Source organism: Tachypleus tridentatus, chromosome 12 (genome assembly GCF_004210375.1).
Source record: "Tachypleus tridentatus isolate NWPU-2018 chromosome 12, ASM421037v1, whole genome shotgun sequence".
NCBI lineage: Eukaryota > Metazoa > Arthropoda > Merostomata > Xiphosura > Limulidae > Tachypleus > Tachypleus tridentatus.
The window spans coordinates 131487535-131504405 of NC_134836.1; positions in this window are offsets into that span (position 1 = coordinate 131487535).

A 16871-nucleotide genomic window follows, 5' to 3' on the forward strand; every position below is an offset into this window, starting at 1 on the left:
AGCGTTTTAAGTAACCACAATGGATTTGTTTAAAAAAAAACAATTTGTTTGTTTATTTTTTAGAGTTAAATGGTTACCGAACCCTACATTTTGGCTTCTTAAGTCTCTAAAGTTACTGATATCCCACAAGAGGACTTGAAGAACTATTTCGACACGTATTTTTGTTGTTGTTAAACATAAAGTTATACAACGAGCTATCTATACTCTGTCTACTATAAGTATCGAGTCACGTTATACCCTTCAGGCTTACTGTTGAGCCATGGGGATGACGATTTCAATACAAATGTCATCAAATTATTTTAAGAATCATAATATTAAAGAAACTGAAACTTACAGTTAACAAAATAAGTACATGAGTACTGTCAGGTTTTGAATATGGGCTACGATTCTTCTACAGTAGGAGTCTGTGCCTTGTTGGCAATAAATCTCAACAATAAACGGACAGCACACATTCCACTTGTTTTAAACTAGTGTTTTCAAAACAAGTCAACTCTTTACATTATTTATTATCACCGTTGTATCTAAAAATCCAAATAATTCTCTCTTTTTGTCAAAACTACACAAAAGCTGATTCAATTACTTTAGAACACAGTTCAAAAAAAGAATTATTTATTCTTACCCTTTCTAGCACAATATAGTAGTGATAAATTCACTTACGTTACCTCGTGGATTACCACAGTTGTATCCAGAACTTCAAATAATTCTCTCATTTTCGTCAAAGTCAACAAAGGAAACTTCAATTACTTTCGAACACCCTTTGATAAGACAAATTATTTTCTTTCATCACTGTCATTACAATACTGCTGTGAAACTCATTTTAATTATTACCAGTTGTTTGCTAAATAACAATCACGCAGTATCTTCACTTTCACTAACTCAACATTTTTTACTAATTTTTACTTTTTTTACTAACTTCTTTAGAAATCGCTCGTAACGGCAAAATAACTAACCACGCGGTATAGATTTGTGTAATTATTTATAACTTAAATTGCTTTCTTGTTTTATAACAATGTTTGACTAATATTTATAAGTATTCTGAATAAGGTATAGAACTATCTAGCTCTCTAATGACAATAAGAGTACACAAAAGACAAAATTCTAGAGCTTCAAGTAAGATTACGTCAGCAATATCACCAAAGCTAAAACAGTTAAACTGAATACACAACATTACGACTCCAATTGAGTTATTTAACGAAACTTGTCACAACAATACTTTTAAAATAATCAACTTATAACACTTTTGTTATAAAACTAAATAATCAATAAATATCAAAACACTAAGTAAAATAAATACAAACTCTGGAACAAAACAAGGTTGTATATCCAACACTCACTAATATGAAGAAAACACGACAAACTGAACTGTTACCTTCAGACATCAAGGTTGTTAATACGACAAACTGTATTGTTATCTTTAGACACTAAGGAAGTTAACACGACGGACTCAACTGTTATCTTCACAAACCAAGGTTGTTAACACGACAGACTCTACTGTTATCTATAGACACCAAGGTGGTTAATACGACAAACTGTACTGCTATCTTCAGACACCTAGATTGTTAATACGAAAGACTGTACTGTTATCCTTAGAAACGAAGGTTGTTAATACGACAGACTGTACTGTAACCTTTAGACACCAAGGTTGTTAATACGACAAACTGAATTGTTATCTTTTGACACCAAGTTGTTATAAAACAGACTGTAATGTTAACTTCAGAAGCCGAGGTTGTTAATTCGACAGACTGTACTGCTATCTTCAGACAACAACGTTGTTAATACCACAGGCTGTACTGTTACCTTTAGACACCAAGATTGTTAATACGACAGACTGTACTGTTATCTTTAGACACCAAGGTGTTAATACGACAGAAGGTACTGTTAACTTTAAATACCAAGGTTGTTATAAAACAGACTGTACTGTTAACTTCAGACACCAAGGTTGTTAATGCGACAGACTGTACTGCTAACTTCATACACCAAGGTTGTTAATACGATGAACTGTATTGTTATCCTTAGACACCAAGATTGTCAATACAACAGACTATACAGTTATCTTCAGATACCGAGGTTGTTAATACGACAGACTGTACTGTTATCTTCAGACACCAAGGTTGTTTATACGACAAACCGTTCTGTTATCTTTAGACACCAATGTTGTTAACACGTTAGACTGTAGTGTTATCTTTAGACACCAATTTTGCTAATATGACAGGCTGTACTGTTATCTTCGGACACGAAATTGTTAATACGACAGGCTGTTCTGTTACCTTTAGAAACAAAGATTGTTAAAACGACAGACTGTACTGTTATCTTTAGACACCAAGGTTGTTAATACGACATAGTGTGCTATTAACTTCAGACACCAAGGTTGTTAATACGGCAGAATGTACTTTTACCTTTAGATACCAAGATTGTTAATACGGCAGAATGTACTTTTACCTTTAGATAACAAGATTGTTAATACGACAGACTGTACTGTTAACTTTAGACATTAAGGTTGTTATAAAACAGACTGTACTGTTAACTTCAGACACCAAGGTTGTTAATACGACAGAATGTACTGTTACCTTTAAATACCAATATTGTTAATACGACAGACTGTACTGTTAACTTTAGACACCAAGGTTGTTATAAAACAGACTGTACTGTTAAATTCAGACAACAAGGTTGTTTATACGAGAGACTGTACTGCTAACTTCAAACACCAATGTTGTTAACACGTCTGACTGTACTCTTATCTTTAGACACCAATGTTGCTAATATGACAGAGTGTACTGTTATCTTCAGACACCAATGTTGTTAATACGACAGACTGTACTGCTAACTTCAGACACCAAGGTTGTTAATACGACAGTCTGTATTGTTATCCTTAGACACCAAGATTGTTAATACAACAGACTATACAGTTATCTTCAGACACCAAGGTTGTTAATACGACAGGCCGTTCTATTACCTTTAGACACCAAGGTTGTTAATACGACAAACTCTACTGTTATCTTTAGACACCAAGTTTGTTAATACGACAAACTGTACTGTTATCTTTAGACACCAATGTTGTTAACACGTCAGACTGTACTGTTAACTTCAGACACCAAGGTTGTTAATACGACAGACTGTACTGTTATCCTTAGACACCAAGATTGTTAATACAACAGACTGTACTGTTATCTTCAGACACCAAGGTTGTTAATACGACAGGCTGTTCTGTTACCTTTAGACAGCAAGGTTGTTAATACGACAAACTGTACTGTTATCTTTAGACACCAAGTTTGTTAATACGACAAACTGTACTGTTATCTTTAGACACCAAGGTTGTTAATACGACAGTCTGTATTGTTATCCTTAGACACCAAGATTGTTAATACAACAGACTATACTGTTATCTTCAGACACCAAGGTTGTTAATACGACAGGCCGTTCTGTTACCTTTAGACAGCAAGGTTGTTAATACGACAAACTCTACTGTTATCTTTAGACACCAAGTTTGTTAATACGACAAACTGTTCTGTTATCTTTAGACACCAATGTTGTTAACACGTCAGACTGTACTGCTAACTTCAGACACCAAGGTTGTTAATACGACAGTCTGTATTGTTATCCTTAGACACCAAGATTGTTAATACAACAGACTATACAGTTATCTTCAGACACCAAGGTTGTTAATACGACAGGCTGTTCTGTTACCTTTAGACAGCAAGGTCATTAATACGACAAACTCTACTGTTATCTTTAGACACCAAGTTTGTTAATACGACAAACTGTACTGTTATCTTTAGACACCAATGTTGTTAATACGACAGACTGTACTGCTAACTTCAGACACCAAGGTTGTTAATACGACAGTCTGTATTGTTATCCTTAGACACCAAGATTGTTAATACAACAGACTATACAGTTATCTTCAGACACCAAGGTTGTTAATACGACAGGCCGTTCTATTACCTTTAGACAGCAAGGTCGTTAATACGACAAACTCTACTGTTATCTTTAGACACCAAGTTTGTTAATACGACAAACTGTATTGTTATCTTTAGACCTTAAGTTTGTTATAAAACAGAATGTACTGTTAACTTTTGACACCAAGATTGTTAATACGACAGACTGTACTGTTATCCTTAAACACCAAAGTTGTTAATACGACATACTGTACTATTATCTTCAGACACCATGGTTGTTATTACGACAGACTGTACTGTTAACGTTAGACACCAAGATTGTTAATACAACAGACCGTACAGTGATCTTCAGACACCGAGGTTGTTAATACGACAGACTGTACTGTTATATTCAGACAACAAGGTTGTTAATACGAGAGGCTGCACTGCTACCTTTAGACACCAAGGTTGTTAATACGAAGGATTGTATTTTTAACCTTAGAAACCAAGGTTGTTATAAAACAGACTGTACTGTTAACTCAGACACCAAGATTGTTAATACGAAGGATTGTATTTTTAACCTTAGAAACCAAGGTTGTTATAAAACAGACTGTACTGTTAACTCAGACACCAAGATTGTTAATACGACAGACTGTACTGTTATCTTTAGACACCAAGGTTGTTAACACCTCAGACTGTACTGTTATCTTTAGACAACAATGTTGCTAATATGACAGACTGTACTGTTATCTTCAGACACCAAGGTTGTTAATACGACAGGCTATACTGTTAGCTTTAGACACCAAGGTTGTTAATACGACAGACTGTACTGTTATCTTTAGACAACAAGGTTGTTAATACGACAGACTGTACTGTTAACTTCAGACACCAAGGTTGTTAATACGACATACTGTACTGTTATTTTTAGACACCAAGGTTGTTAATACGACAGAATGTACTGTTACCTTTAGACACCAGGATTGTTGATACGACAGACTGTACTGTTATCTTTAGACACCAAGGTTGTTAACACGTCGGACTGTACTGTTATCTTTAGACACCAAGGTTGTTAACACGTCGGACTGTACTGTTATCTTTAGACACCAAGGTTGTTAACACGACGGACTGTACTGTTATCTTTAGACACCAAGGTTGTTAATACGACAGACTGTACTGTTAACGTTAGACACCAAGATTGTTAATACAACAGACCGTACAGTGATCTTCAGACACCGAGGTTGTTAATACGACAGACTGTACTGTTATCTTCAGACAACAAGGTTGTTAATACGAGAGGCTGCACTGCTACCTTTAGACACCAAGGTTGTTAATACGACAAACTGAAATGTTACCTACAGACATCAAGGTTGTTAATACAACAAACTGTATTGTTATCTTCAGACAACAAGAATGTTAATACGACAGGCTGTTCTGTTACCTTTAGACATCAAGGTTGTTATTTCGACATATTGTACTGTTATCTTCAGACACAAAGGTTGTTTACACGTCAGACTGTACTGTTATCTTTAGAAACAAATGTTGCTGATACAGCAAACTGTACAGTCATCTTTAGACAACAAGGTTGTTAATACGACAGGCTGCACTGTTACCTTTAGACACCAATATTACTAATACGACAGACTGTACTGTTATCTTTACACAACAAGGTTGTTAACACGTCAGACTGTACTGTAATCTTTAGACAACAATGTTGCTAATATTAAAGACTGTACTGTTATCTTCAGACACCAAGGTTGTAAAAACAACAGACTGTACTGTTATCTTCAGACACCAAGGTTGTTAATACGACAGACTGTACTATTATCCTTAGACACCAAAATTGTTAATATGACAGAATGTACTGTTACCTTTAAATACCAAGATTGTTAATACGTCAGACTGTACTGTTAACTTCAGACACCAAAATTATTAATACGACAGACTGTACTGCTAACTTCAGACACCAAGGTTGTTAATACGACAGTTTCTATTGTTATCCTTAGACACCACGATTGTTAATACAACAGACTATACAGTTATCTTCAGACACCGAGGTTGTTAATACGACAAACTGTACTGTTATCATCAGACACCAAGGTCGTTAATACGACAGGCCGTTCTGTTATCTTTAGACACCAATGTTGTTAAAACGTTAGACTGTAGTGATATCTTTAGACACCAATGTTGCTAATATGACAGACTGTACTGTTATATTCAGACACGAAGGTTGTTAATACGACAGGCTGTTCTGTTACATTTAGAAACAAAGATTGTTAAAACGACAGACTGTACTGTTATCTTCAGACACCAAGGTTGTTAATACGGCAAAATGTACTTTTACCTTTAGATACCAAGATTGTTAATACGGCAGAATGTACTGTAACTTTAGACATTAAGGTTGTTATAAAACAGACTGTACTGTTAACTTCAGACACCAAGGTTGTTAATACGACAGAATGTACTGTTACCTTTAAATACCAAGATTGTTAATACGTCAGACTGTACTGTTAACTTTAGACACCAAGGTTGTTATAAAACAGACTGTACTGTTAACTTCAGACAACAAGGTTGTTTATACGAGAGACTGTACTGCTAACTTCAGACACCAAGGTTGTTTACACGTCTGACTGTACTCTTATCTTTAGACACCAATGTTGCTAATATGACAGAATGTACTGTTATCTTCAGACACCAATGTTGTTAATACGTCAGGCACTACTGTTACCTTTAGAAACAAGATTGTTAATACGACAGACTGTACTGTTATTTTGAGACACCAAGGTTGTTAATACGACAGACTGTGCTGTTAACTTCAGACATCAAGGTTGTTAATACAACAAACTGTATTGTTATCGTTAGACCTCAAGATTGTTAAAACGACAGACTGTACTGTTATCTTCAGACACCAAGGTGGTTAATACGACAAATTGTACTGCTATCTTCAGACACAAAGGTTGTTAATACGACAAACTGTATTATTAACGTTAGACAACAAGATTGTTAATACGACAGACTGTACTGTTAACTTTAGACACCAAGGTTGTTTTAAAACAGACTGTACCGTTAACTTCAGAAGCCGAGGTTGTTAATTCGACAGACTGTACTGCTATCTTCAGACAACAACGTTGTTAATACCACAGGCTGTACTGTTACCTTTAGACACCAAGATTGTTAATACGACAGACTGTACTGTTATCTTTAGACACCAAGGTTGTTAAAACGACAGAAGGTACTGTTAACTTTAAATACCAAGGTTGTTATAAAACAGACTGTACTGTTAACTTCAGACACCAAGGTTGTTAATGCGACAGACTGTACTGCTAACTTCATACACCAAGGTTGTTAATACGATGAACTGTATTGTTATCCTTAGACACCAAGATTGTCAATACAACAGACTATACAGTTATCTTCAGACACCGAGGTTGTTAATACGACAGACTGTACTGTTATCTTCAGACACCAAGGTTGTTTATACGACAAACCGTTCTGTTATCTTTAGACACCAATGTTGTTAACACGTTAGACTGTAGTGTTATCTTTAGACACCAATTTTGTTAATATGACAGGCTGTACTGTTATCTTTAGACACGAAGGTTGTTAATACGACAGGCTGTTCTGTTACCTTTAGAAACAAAGATTGTTAAAACGACAGACTGTACTGTTATCTTTAGACACCAAGGTTGTTAATACGACATACTGTGCTATTAACTTCAGACACCAAGGTTGTTAATAGGGCAGAATGTATTTTTACCTTTAGATACCAAGATTGTTAATACGACAGAATGTACTTTTACCTTTAGATAACAAGATTGTTAATACGACAGACTGTACTTTTACCTTTAGATAACAAGATTGTTAATACGACAGACTGTACTGTTAACTTTAGACATTAAGGGATTATAAACCAGACTGTACTGTTAACTTCTAAAGCCCAGGTTGTTAATTCGACAGACTGTACTGCTATCTTCAGACAATAAGGTTGTTAATACCACAGGCTGTACTGTTACCTTTAGACACCAAGATTGTTAATACGACAGACTGTACTGTTATCTTTAGACACCAAGGTTGTTAATACGACAGAAAGTACTGTTAACTTTAAATACCAATGTTGTTATAAAACAGACTGTTCTTTTAACTTCAGCCATCAAGGTTGTTAATACAACAAACTGTATTCTTATCGTTAGACATCAAGATTGTTAAAACGACAGACCGTACTGTTATCTTTAGACACCGAGGTTGTTAATACAACAAACTGTACTGTTATCTTTAGACACCAAGGTTGTTAATACGACTAACTGTACTGTTATCTTCAGACACCAAGGTTGTTAATACGACAGACCGTACTGTTATCATTAGACACCAAAGTTGTTAACGACAGACTGTAATGTTATCTTTAGACACCAATGTTGCTAATATGACAGACTGTACTGTTATATTCAGACACGAAGGTTCTTAATACGACAGGCTGTTCTGTTACTTTTACAAACAAAGATTGTTAAAACGACAGACTGTACTGTTATCTTTAGACACCAAGGTTGTTAATACGACAGAGTGTGCTATTAACTTCAGACGCCAAGGTTGTTAATACGACAAACTCTACTGTTATCTTTAGTCACCAAGTTTGTTAATACGACAAACTGTACTGTTATCTTTAGACACCAATGTTGTTAACACGTTAGACTGTAATGTTATCTTTAGACACCAATGTTGATAATATGACAGACTGTACTGTTATATTCAGACACGAAGGTTCTTAATACGACAGGCTGTTCTGTTACCTTTAGAAACAAAGATTGTTAAAACGACAGACTGTACTGTTATCTTCAGACACCAATGTTGTTAATACGTCCAGCTCTACTGTTAAATTTAGAAACTGAGATTGTTAATACGACAGACTGTACTGTTATTTTGAGACACCAATGTTGTTAATACGACAGACTGTGCTGTTAACTTCAGCCATCAAGGTTGTTAATACAACAAACTGTATTCTTATCGTTAGACATCAAGATTGTTAAAACGACAGACCGTACTGTTATCTTCAGACACCGAGGTTGATAATACAACAACCTGTACGGTTATCTTTAGACACCAAGGTTATTAACACGTCTAACTGTATTATTATCTTCAGACACCAAAGTTGTTAACACGACAGACTGTAATATTATCTTTGGACACCAATGTTGCTAATATGACAGACTGTACTGTTATATTCAGACACGAAGGTTCTTAATACGACAGGCTGTTCTGTTACTTTTACAAACAAAGATTGTTAAAACGACAGACTGTACTGTTATCTTTAGACACCAAGGTTGTTAATACGACAGAGTGTGCTATTAACTTCAGACGCCAAGGTTGTTAATACGACAAACTCTACTCTTATCTTTAGTCACCAAGTTTGTTAATACGACAAACTGTACTGTTATCTTTAGACACCAATGTTGTTAACACGTTAGACTGTAATGTTATCTTTAGACACCAATGTTGATAATATGACAGACTGTACTGTTATATTCAGACACGAAGGTTCTTAATACGACAGGCTGTTCTGTTACCTTTAGAAACAAAGATTGTTAATACAACAGACTATACAGTTATCTTCAGACACCGAGGTTGTTAATACGACAAACTGTACTGTTATCATCAGACACCAAGGTTGTTAATACGACAGGCTGTTCTGTTATCTTTAGACACCAATGTTGCTAATATGACAGACTGTACTTTTATTTTTAGATACCAAGATTGTTAATACGGCAGAATGTACTTTTACCTTTAGATAACAAGATTGTTAATACGACAGACTGTACTGTTAACTTTAGACACCAAGGTTGTTAATAAAACAGACTGTACTGTTAACTTCAGACACCAAGGTTGTTAATACGACAGAATGTACTGTTACCTTTAAATACCAAGATTGTTAATACGACAGACTGTACTGTTAACTTTAGACACCAAGGTTGTTATAAAACAGACTGTACTGTTAACTTCAGACAACAAGGTTGTTTATACGAGAGACTGTACTGCTAACTTCAGACACCAAGGTTGTTAACACGTCTGACTGTGCTCTTATCTTTAGACACCAATGTTGCTAATATGACAGAATGTACTGTTATCTTCAGACACCAATGTTGTTAATACGTCAGGCACTACTGTTACCTTTAGAAACAAAGATTGTTAATACGACAGACTGTACTGTTATTTTGAGACACCAAGGTTGTTAATACGACAGTTTGTGCTGTTAACTTCAGACATCAAGGTTGTTAATACAACTAACTGTATTGTTGTCGTTAGACATCAAGATTGTTAAAACGACAGACTGTACTGTTATCTTCAGACACCAAGGTTGTTAATACGACAGACTGTCCAGTTATCCTTAGACACCAAGGTTGTTACTACGACAGAAGGTACTGTTAACTTTAAATATCAAGGTTGTTATAAAACAGAATGTACTGTTAACTTCAGACTCCAAGGTTGTTAATGCGACAGACTGTACTGCTAACTTCAGACACAAGGTTGTTATACGACAGACTGTACTGTTATCTTTAGACACTAAGGTTGTTAATACGACAGACTGTACTGTTACCTTTAAACACCAAAAGTGTTAATACGACAAACTGTGCTGTTATCTTTAGACACCAAAATTGTTAACACCTCTGACTATACTGTTATCTTTAGACACCAACGTTTCTAATATGACAGACTGTACTGTTATCTTCAGACACGAAGGTTGTTAATACGACAGGCTGTTCTCTTACCTTTAGAAACAAAGATTGTTAAAACGACAGACTGTACTGTTATCTTAAACATCAAAGTTGTTAATACGACAGACCGTACTGTTATCATTAGACACCAAAGTTGTTGATACGACAGAAGGTACTGTTAACTTTAAATACCAAGGTTGTTATAAAACAGACTGTACTGTTAACTTCAGACACCAAGGTTGTTAATGCGACAGACTGTACTGCTAACTTCATACACCAAGGTTGTTAATACGATGGACTGTATTGTTATCCTTAGACACCAAGTTTGTCAATACAACAGACTGTACAGTTATCTTCAGACATCAAGGTTGTTAATACAACAAACTGTATTGTTATCATTAGACATCAAGATTGTTAACACGACAGACTGTACTGTTATCTTTAGACACCAAGGTTGTTAACACGTTAGACTGTACTGTTATCTTTAGACACCAATGTTACTGATACGACAAACTGTACTGTCATCGTTAGACACAAGGTTGTTAATACGACAGGCTGTACTGTTACCTTTAGACACGAAAAGTGTTAATACGAGAAACTGTACTGTTATCTTTAGACACCAAGGTTGTTAACACCTCTGACTGTACTGTTATCTTTAGACACCAATGTTGCTAATATCACAGACTGCACTGTTATCTCAAGACACCAAGGTTGTTAATACGACAGGCTGTACTGTTAACTTTAGACACCAAGGTTGTTAATAGGAACACTGTATTATAAACGTTAGACACCCAGATTTTTAATACGATAGACAGTACTGTTTTCTTTAGACACCAAGGTTGTTAATACGACAGTCTGTACTGTTATCTTTAGACACCAAGGTTGTTTTAAAACAGACTGTACTGTTAACTTCAGACACCAAGGTTATTAATACAACAGACTGTACTGCTAACTTCAGACACCAAGGTTGTTAATACGACAGTCTGTATTGTTATCCTTAGACACCAAGATTGTTAATACAACAGACTGTACTGTTATCTTCAGACACCAAGGTTGTTAATACGACAAACTCTACTGTTATCTTTAGACACCAAGTTTGTTAATACGACAAACTGTACTGTTATCTTTAGACACCAATGTTGTTAACACGTTAGACTGTAATGTTATCTTTAGACACCAATGTTGCTAATATGACAGACTGTACTGTTATATTCAGACACGAAGGTTCTTAATACGACAGGCTGTTCTGTTACCTTTAGAAACAAAGATTGTTAAAACGACAGACTGTACTGTTATCTTTAGACACCAAGGTTGTTAATACGACAGGCCGTTCTGTTATCTTTAGACACCAATGTTGTTAACACGTTAGACTGTAGTGTTATCTTTAGACACCAATGTTGTTAATACGACAGAGTGTGCTATTAACTTCAGACACCAAGATTGTTAATACGGCAGAAGGTACTTTTACCTTTAGATAACAAGATTGTTAATACGACAGACTGTACTTTTACCTTTAGATAACAAGATTGTTAATACGACAGACTGTACTGTTAACTTTAGACATTAAGGGATTATAAACCAGACTGTACTGTTAACTTCAGAAAGCCCAGGTTGTTAATTCGACAGACTGTACTGCTATCTTCAGACAATAAGGTTGTTAATACAACACAGGCTGTACTGTTACCTTTAGACACCAAGATTGTTAATACGACAGACTGTACTGTTATCTTTAGACACAAGGTTGTTAATACGACAGAAAGTACTGTTAACTTTAAATACCAATGTTGTTATAAAACAGAGTGTTCTTTTAACTTCAGCCATCAAGGTTGTTAATACAACAAACTGTATTCTTATCGTTAGACATCAAGATTGTTAAAACGACAGACCGTACTGTTATCTTCAGACACCGAGGTTGATAATACAACAAACTGTACTGTTATCTTTAGACACCAAGGTTATTAACACGTCTAACTGTACTATTATCTTCAGACACCAAGGTTGTTAATACGACAGACCGTACTGTTATCATTAGACACCAAAGTTGTTAACACGACAGACTGTAATATTATCTTTAGACACCAATGTTGCTAATATGACAGACTGTACTGTTATATTCAGACACGAAGGTTCTTAATACGACAGGCTGTTCTGTTACTTTTACAAACAAAGATTGTTAAAACGACAGACTGTACTGTTATCTTTAGACACCAAGGTTGTTAATACGACAGAGTGTGCTATTAACTTCAGACGCCAAGGTTGTTAATACGACAAACTCTACTGTTATCTTTAGTCACCAAGTTTGTTAATACGACAAACTGTACTGTTATCTTTAGACACCAATGTTGTTAACACGTTAGACTGTAATGTTATCTTTAGACACCAATGTTGATAATATGACAGACTGTACTGTTATATTCAGACACGAAGGTTCTTAATACGACAGGCTGTTCTGTTACCTTTAGAAACAAAGATTGTTAAAACGACAGACTGTACTGTTATCTTTAGACACCAAGGTTGTTAATACGACAGAGTGTACTGTTAACTTCAGACACCAAGGTTGTTAATACGGCAGAATGTACTTTTACCTTTAGATTCCAAGATTGTTAATACGGCAGAATGTACTTTTACCTTTAGATAACAAGATTGTTCATACGACAGACTGTACTGTTAACTTTAGACATTAAGGGATTATAAAACAAACTGTACTGTTAACTTCTAAACCCAGGTTGTTAATACGACATACTGTACTACTTATCTTCAGACAACAAGGTTGTTAATACCACAGGCTGTACTGTTACCTTTAGACACCAAGATTGTTTATACGACAAATTGTACTGTTATCTTTAGACACCAAGGTTGTTAATACGACAGAAGGTACTGTTAACTTTAAATACCAATGTTGTTATAGAACAGACTGTACTTTAACTTCATACACCAAGGTTGTTAATGCGACAGACTGTACTGCTAACTTCATACACCAAGGTTGTTAATACGATGGACTGTATTGTTATCCTTAGACACCAAGATTGTTAATACAACAGACTATACTGTTATCTTCAGACACCAAGGTTGTTAATACGACAGACAGTACTGTTATCTTCAGACACCAAGGTTGTTAATACGACAGACTGTTCTGTTATCTTTAGACACCAATGTTGTTAACACTTTAGACTGTAGTGTTATCTTTAGACACCAATGTTGTTAATACGACAGAGTGTGCTACTAACTTCAGACACCAAGATTGTTAATACGGCAGAAGGTACTTTTACCTTTAGATAACAAGATTGTTAATACGACAGACTGTACTGTTAACTTTAGACATTAAGGTTGTTATAAAACAGACTGTACTGTTAACTTCAGACACCAAGGTTGTTAATACGACAGAATGTACTGTTACCTTTAAATACCAAGATTGTTAATACGACAGACTGTACTGTTAACTTTAGACACCAAGGTTGTTATAAAACAGACTGTACTGTTAACTTCAGACAACAAGATTGTTAATACGACAAACTGTACTGTTATCTTCAGACACCAATGTTGTTAATACGTCCAGCTCTACTGTTAAATTTAGAAACTGAGATTGTTAATACGACAGACTGTACTGTTATTTTGAGACACCAATGTTGTTAATACGACAGACTGTGCTGTTAACTTCAGCCATCAAGATTGTTAATACAACAAACTGTATTCTTATCGTTAGACATCAAGATTGTTAAAACGACAGACCGTACTGTTATCTTCAGACACCGAGGTTGATAATACAACAACCTGTACGGTTATCTTTAGACACCAAGGTTATTAACACGTCTAACTGTATTATTATCTTCAGACACCAAAGTTGTTAACACGACAGACTGTAATATTATCTTTGGACACCAATGTTGCTAATATGACAGACTGTACTGTTATATTCAGACACGAAGGTTCTTAATACGACAGGCTGTTCTGTTACTTTTACAAACAAAGATTGTTAAAACGACAGAGACTGTACTGTTATCTTTAGACACCAAGGTTGTTAATACGACAGAGTGTACTGTTATCTTACAGACACCAAGGTTGTTAATACGACAAACTCTACTGTTATCTTTAGACACCAAGTTTGTTAATACGACAAACTGTACTGTTATCTTTAGACACCAATGTTGTTAACACGTTAGACTGTAATGTTATCTTTAGACACCAATGTTGATAATATGACAGACTGTACTGTTATTATCTTCAGACACGAAGGTTGTTAATACGACAGGCTGTTCTGTTACCTTTAGAAACAAAGATTGTTAATACAACAGACTATACAGTTATCTTCAGACACCGAGGTTGTTAATACGACAAACTGTACTGTTATCATCAGACACCAAGGTTGTTAATACGACAGGCTGTTCTGTTATCTTTAGACACCAATGTTGCTAATATGACAGACTGTACTTTTATTTTTAGATACCAAGATTGTTAATACGGCAGAATGTACTTTTACCTTTAGATAAAAGATTGTTAATACGACAGACTGTACTGTTAACTTTAGACATTAAGGTTGTTATAAAACAGACTGTACTGTTAACTTCAGACACCAAGGTTGTTAATACGACAGAATGTACTGTTACCTTTAAATACCAAGATTGTTAATACGACAGACTGTACTGTTAACTTTAGACACCAAGGTTGTTATAAAACAGACTGTACTGTTAACTTCAGACAACAAGGTTGTTTATACGACAGACTGTACTGCTAACTTCAGACACCAAGGTTGTTAACACGTCTGACTGTGCTCTTATCTTTAGACACCAATGTTGCTAATATGACAGAATGTACTGTTATCTTCAGACACCAAGGTTGTTAATACGACAGGCACTACTGTTACCTTTAGAAACAAAGATTGTTAATACGACAGACTGTACTGTTATTTTGAGACACCAAGGTTGTTAATACGACAGTTTGTGCTGTTAACTTCAGACATCAAGGTTGTTAATACAACTAACTGTATTGTTGTCGTTAGACATCAAGATTGTTAAAACGACAGACTGTACTGTTATCTTCAGACACCAAGGTTGTTAATACGACAGACTGTACTGTTATCCTTAGACACCAAGGTTGTTAATACGACAGAAGGTACTGTTATCTTTAAACATCAAGGTTGTTATAAAACAGAATGTACTGTTAACTTCAGACACCAAGGTTGTTAATACGACAGACTGTACTGTTATCTTCAGACACAAAGGTTGTTAATACGTTAGACTGTACTGTTATCTTTAGACACTAAGGTTGTTAATACGACAGGCTGTACTGTTACCGTTAAACACCAAAAGTGTTAATACGACAAACTGTGCTGTTATCTTTAGACACCAAAATTGTTAACACCTCTGACTATACTGTTATCTTTAGACACCAACGTTTCTAATACGACAGACTGTACTGTTATCTTCAGACACGAAGGTTGTTAATACGACAGGCTGTTCTCTTACCTTTAGAAACAAAGATTGTTAAAACGACAGACTGTACTGTTATCTTAAACATCAAAGTTGTTAATACGACAGACCTGTACTGTTATCATTTAGACACCAAAGTTGTTAATACGACAGAAGGTACTGTTAACTTTAAATACCAAGGTTGTTATAAAACAGACTGTACTGTTAACTTCAGACACCAAGGTTGTTAATACGACAGACTGTACTGCTAACTCTACACCAAGGTTGTTAATACGATGGACTGTATTGTTATCCTTAGACACCAAGTTTGTCAATACAACAGAGACTGTACAGTTATCTTCAGACATCAAGGTTGTTAATACAACAAACTGTATTGTTATCATTAGACATCAAGATTGTTAACACGACAGACTGTACTGTTATCTTTAGACACCAAGGTTGTTAATACGACAGACTGTACTGTTATCTTTAGACACCAAGTTGTTAATACGACAAACTGTACTGTTATCGTTAGACACAAGGTTGTTAATACGACAGGCTGTACTGTTATCTTTAGACACCAAAAGTGTTAATGACAGAAACTGTACTGTTATCTTTAGACACCAAGGTTGTTAATACGACTGACTGTACTGTTATCTTTAGACACCAAGGTTGCTAATACACAGACTGTACTGTTATCTTTCAAGACACCAAGGTTGTTAATACGACAGACTGTACTGTTAACTTTAGACACCAAGGTTGTTAATACGAACACTGTATTATAAACGTTAGACACCAAGATTTTAATACGACAGACAGTACTGTTTTCTTTAGACACCAAGGTTGTTAATACGACAGACTGTACTGTTATCTTTAGACACCAAGGTTGT